Below are 6,000 nucleotides of genomic sequence, written 5' to 3'. Positions count from 1 at the left end.
ATCCAAACCATAGCAGGTGGGAAAGCAGGCTCAAGGGATAAGAGAATGCCATTGGGAAAATGAGCGCGTGTCTTGGCACCCAGAGGTTGGACCGTCTTGCACTGACTGACACTGATAAGGAGATAAAGTCCACGCCATGTTGGTGAACTCCAGGAACATGCTTCATTTTTTTCCACGAGCAAGCAATGGCATCTTTCATATCTAAGCAGCAAGACAAGCTGCCATCTTGTTTACCAATAGCTCGGACATCTGCCTATGAATTCCCACATCTCCTATCTGTTTGTCTATGAGAATAGCCAAGTTGCCTCTTTGCCTTGAGAGGAAAGGATGGATGGAAAAGAGTTTGAACACTCCAGGTTTGCTGGAGGGAGTGATGACATCTGAACAGAGGAGTCAAAGTGTTACTAGAAAGGGGTCCCAATTCAAACCCCAAGAGAGTTCTTCGATCTCATGCAAGAAAAAAATTCAGGATGAGTCCACAGAGTGAAAGCAAGTTTATTAAGAAAGTAAAAGGGCTGGGCAGGGTGGCTCATGCCTGTAATGCCAACACTTTGGGAGGCTGAGACGGGCGGAATGCTTGAGCCCAAGAGTTTGAAACCAGCCTTGCCAACAAGACAAAACTCTGTCTCTACCAAAAATACAAAAATTAGCTGGGTGTGGTGGCGTGCACCTGTGGTCCCAGCTACTTGGGAGACCGAGGTGGGAGGACTGCTTAAGTTCAACAGGTTGAGGCTGCAGTGAACTCTGATTGTGCCAATGGACTCCACTCTGGGTGACAGAGTGACATCTTGTCTCAGGGAAAAAAAAAAAAAAAGGAAGGAAGGAATAAAACAATGGCCACTCCACAGACAGAACAGAAGCATGGGCTGCTTGACTGAGTATACTTATGGTTATTTCTTGATCATATGCTAAACAAAGGGCATTTAGCATATAATCTAAATACCATATTATATGCTAAATATAAGAGTTTTCTGGGAAACGGGAGTTTCTATAACTGAGGGTTCCTCCCCTTTTAGACAATATATGGTAACTTCTGGATGTTGCCATGGCATTTGTAAACTGTCATGGCACTTGTGGGAGTATCTTTGAGAAGCAAATTTATTAGAATTAGGATATAATTAGTGAGGACGATCAGAGGTCACTCTCGTCACCATCTTGGTTTTGGTGGGTTCTGGCCGGCTTCTTTACCGCAACCTGTTTTATCAGCAAGGTCTTTATGACCCGTATCTTGTGCTGACCTCCTATCTCATCCTGTGACTAAGAATGCCTAACCTCCTGGGAATGCAGCCCAGCAGTTCTCAGCCTCATTTTATCCAGCTCCTATTCAAGATGGAGTTGCTCTGGTTCAAATGCCTCTAACAAGAGAACATGTTGGGGTGGGCGTGGTGGCTCACACCTGTAATCCCAGCACTTTGGGAGGCCGAGGCGGATCATTTGAGGTCAGGGGTTCGAGACCAGCCTGGTCAACATAGTGAAACCCTGTCTCTACTAAAAATACAAAAAATTAGCTAGGCATGGCGGCGGGCGCCCGTAATCCCAGCTACTCAGGAGGCTGAGGCAGGAGAACCTCTTGACCGGAGAGGCGGAGCTTGCAGTGAGCCAAGATCGCACCATTGCACTCCAGCCTGGGGGACAAGAGCGAAGCTCTGTCTCAAAAAAAAAAAAAAAAGGGAGAGAGAATGTGTTCGTCATGTACTTCCTTGGCCAAGAACCTATGTGTGAGTCTAATAGTGAGAAAAATCTAGCACCATTCACTCCGTCTTGCTTCTTACCTCACAAGCTAACTGCGTTTGCTCATTCCTACAAATAGGCCAAGCTAATCATGAATTCAGATTATGGTTTAACTTTAAAGCAAGAATGATCATAGTCCCTTCCCAAAAATAACGCCCAAGGGGATCAGGAGGATGTACACAGAAGGAAAAATGCTATGTCAAAGATTTGTAAGAGCACTGTGACCTGACCAAGGACGAGGAAGTTCCACAAGGCCCCCTGGACCATAACAGCCGCCCAGATGTCTACGATCATTGCTCACCTCCTGCCCTCTATCACCCTCCCTCTCCCCCTAGCATAAAAGGAGCCTAAAATTCTATTAAGATGGTTCTTTCAACCCAAATGCCCATCAGTGATAGACTGGATAAAGAAAATGTGGCACATATACACCATGGAATACTATGCAGCCATAAAAAAGAATGAGTTCATGTCCTTTGCAGGGACATGGATGAAGCTGGAAACCATCTTTCTCAGCAAACTAACACGGGAACAGAAAACCAAACACCGCATGTTCTCACTCATAAGTGGGAGGTGAACAGTGAGAACCCATGGACACAAGGAGGGGAACATCACACACCGGGGCCTGTTGCGGGGTGGGGGGCAAAGGGACGGAGAGCATTAGGATAAATACCTAATGCCTGTGGGGCTTAAAACCTAGATGACAGGTTGATGGGTGCAGCAAACCACCATGGCACATGTATACCTATGTAACAAACCTGTACATTCTGCACATGTATCCCAGAACTTAAAGTATAATAATAAATTTTTTTTTAAAGATGGCTTTTTAGGACGGCACTCTTCTGTCTTCTCGACTTGCTGGTTCTTCAAAATAAAGCTGCTGTCCTTACCTTCACACCTTGTCTCTAGACTTACTGGCTGTCATGCAATGCGTGGAGCAAGCTTTAGACGCGACGATGGGAGTGTGAAGGGGGTGGTCACATGTGGAAGGAGACAGAAGGAAAGGTGGAGAGAATTGGGCAAGTGGGCAAGGTACCTGGCACAGCTGACCATTTTGTGTGATTCTGGGACAGAGAGAAGTGATGGTAGGTAATCTCCCAAAACTGTTTGGCAGCTGAGAGACCTGCTCCTTCCCCCAGCCGGCTCCGAGGCACTGCCTTCCTGCACAATGCACAGTAGCCCCCCTTATCTGTGGTTTTGCTTTCTGTGGTGAAAGAGTTTGGATATTTGTCCCTGTCAAATCTCACGTCAAATTGTCATGCCCAATGCTGGAGGTGGGCCTGGTGGCAGGTGTTTGGGTCATGGGGGCAGATTCCTCATGGCTTATGTCTGTCCTCACAATAGTGGGTTAGTTCTTGCCAGATCTGGCTGGTTCAGTGTTGTGGCACCTCTCACCACCCCCGAGTTGCTCCTGTTTTTCTCGTGTGATATGCTCACCCCCACTTCATCTTTTACCATAACTGGAAGCTTCCTGAGGCCCCCCAGAAGCTGAGCAGATGCTGGTGCCGTGCTTTCTCCACAGCCTGCAGAACCGTGAGCCAATGACACCTTTTGTGTGTGTGTGTGTGTGACGGGAGTCTTGCTGTCGCCCAGGCTGGAGTGCAGTGGCACGATCTCAGCTCACTACAACCTCTGCCTCCCAGATTCAAGAGATTCTCCTGCCTCAGCCTCCTGAGTAGCTGGGATTACAAGTGCCCACCACGACCCCGACTAATTTTTTGTATTTTTGGTAGAGACAGGGTTTCACCATGTTGGCCAGGCTGATCTTAAACTCCTGACCTCAAGTGATCCTCCCGCCTCAGCCTCCCAAAGTGCTGGGATGACAGGCGTGAGTCTCCGTGCCCAGCCCACTTCTTTTTTTTCATATAAATTACCCAGTCTCTGGTATTTCTTTGCAGCAATGCAAGAACAGCCTACAACATGTGGTTTCCGTTATCACTGGTCAACTATAGGCTGAAAATACTAAGATATTTCAAGAGAGAGACTGAGACACACACATGAAAGAGAGAAAGAGCACACCACATTCACATAACTTTTACTACAGTATATTGTTATAATTGTCCTATTTCATTATGAGTCTGTTGTTCATTTTTCACTGTGCCTAATTCATCAATTAAACTTTATCATCATAGGTTTGTTTGTATAAGAAAAGAAACAGGCTGGCCGCAGCGGCTCACACCTGTACACCCAGCACTCTGGGAGGCGGGTTGATCACCTGAGCTCAGGAGTTTTAGACCAGCCTGACCAACATGGCAAAATCCCATCTCTATTAAAAATACAAAAAAATGAGCCAGTTGTGGTGGCAGGCAGCTGTAATCCCAGCTACTTGGAAGGCTGAGGTGGGAGAATTGCTTGAACCCAGGAGGTGGAGGTTGTCGAGAGCCGAGATCACACCATTGCATTCCAGCCTGGGTGACAGAGCAAGACCCTGTCTCAAAGAAAAATAAAAAATAAAAATAAATAAATAAAACATACTAAAGGAAATAAAAATATTTTATCTCAAAATATATTTCTTTAATATATTGGGGAGTACTCCTGAAATGCTATCTTTCCACTTCTCGAAAGAAGACATTCATGTGGCCAAAAAAAAAAAAACATATGGAAAAACCTGAACACCGCTGATCATCAGAGAAATGCAAATCAAAGCTAATGACGAGACACCATCTCACACTAGTCAGAATGGCGATTATTAAAAAGTCAAAAAACAACAGGTGCTGGTGAGGTTGTGGAGAAACAGGAACACTGTTACACTGTTGGTGGGAGTGTAAATTAGTTCAACCACTGTGGAAGACAGTGTGGCGATTCCTCAGAGACCTCAAGGCAGAATTACCCTTTGACCCAGCAATCCCATTACTGGGTATGTACCCAAAGGAAAAATCATTCTATCATAAAGATCCATGCATGCGTATGTTCACTGCAGCACTGTTCACAATAGCAAAGACACAGAATCAACCTGAATGCCCATCAATGATAGGCTGGGTAAAGAAAATGTGGTGGCCAGGCACAGTGGCTCACGCCTGTAATCCCAGCACTTTGGAAGGCCAAGGCGGGCAGATCACTTGAGGTCAGGAGTTCAAGACTAGCTTGGCCAACATGGTGGAACCCCGTCTCTACCAAAAATACAAAAATTTGCTTGGTGTGATGGCGGGTGCCTGTAATCCCAGCTACTCGGGAGGCTGAGGCAGGAGAATCGCTTGAATCTGGGAAGCAGAGGTTGCAATGAGCTGAGATTGCACCACAGCACTCCAGCCTGGGTGACAGAGCAAGATTCCATTTCAAAAAGAAAAAAAGAAAAAAGAAAATGTGGTACATATACACCATGCAATACTATGCAGCCATACAAAAGCATGAGTTTATGTCCCTTGCAGGAACATGGATGGAGGTGGAAGCCGTTACCCTCAGCAAACTAATGCAGGAACACAAAATAAAATACTGCATGTTCTCACTCATAAGTGGGAGCTGAAGAATGAGAGCACAGGGAGGAGAACACACACTGGGGACTGTGAAAAGCTCGGGGGTAAGGGGAGGGAGAGCCTCAGGAAGAATAGCTAACAGATGCTGGCTTAATACCTGAGTGATAGGTTGATCTGTGCAGCAAACCACCATGGCACATGTTTACTTAGGTAACAAACCTGCACATTCTGCACATGCACCCTTGAATTTTAAATTAAAGGTGAAGGAAAACAAAAAAGAAGAAACACTGTCTTTTGTGGGGGAACCCTGCGTCTGTTGATCTGTAGAGGGTCTACTGTAAGGCGGCCAGCCCTTCTCTTGTCTGGATTAGACAGTCAGCTGTAAAGTGACCAACTCTTCTCTTGTCCGGATCTAGGAGAGATTAACTGAGAGTATGGAGCTTTTAAAGACCTGAAAAGAAATATTCACCATCTCTTCTCTCTGGGGGCTTCTACCTGTGAAGTTGCATCTACATAACGAGCCCACTTTTGCTAGCAAAGCCTTTTCCTTTCTCCCTCCCATAACCTGTCTTGCAGCTAAAACTTGGTTTCGGCTGTGCTCCGAGTCTGCATTCTTGTTTTTTATTTTGTTGTATTTTGAGATAGGGTCTCAGTCGCCCAGGCTGGAGTGCAGTGGTGCAATTACATCTCTGCAGTCTCCACCTCCCAGGCTCAAGCAATCAGCATGCCTGGCTAATTTAAAAAAAAAAAAAAAATGGGGAGGCGGGGGAGGTGGGCACTGTGGCTCATGCCTGTAATCGCAGCACTTTGGGAGGCTGAGGCACAGGAATCACCTGAGGTTAGGAGTTTGAGACCAGCC

Source organism: Macaca nemestrina, chromosome X (assembly GCF_043159975.1).
Source record: "Macaca nemestrina isolate mMacNem1 chromosome X, mMacNem.hap1, whole genome shotgun sequence".
Lineage (NCBI taxonomy): Eukaryota > Metazoa > Chordata > Mammalia > Primates > Cercopithecidae > Macaca > Macaca nemestrina.
This window is presented reverse-complemented; position numbering follows the sequence as displayed.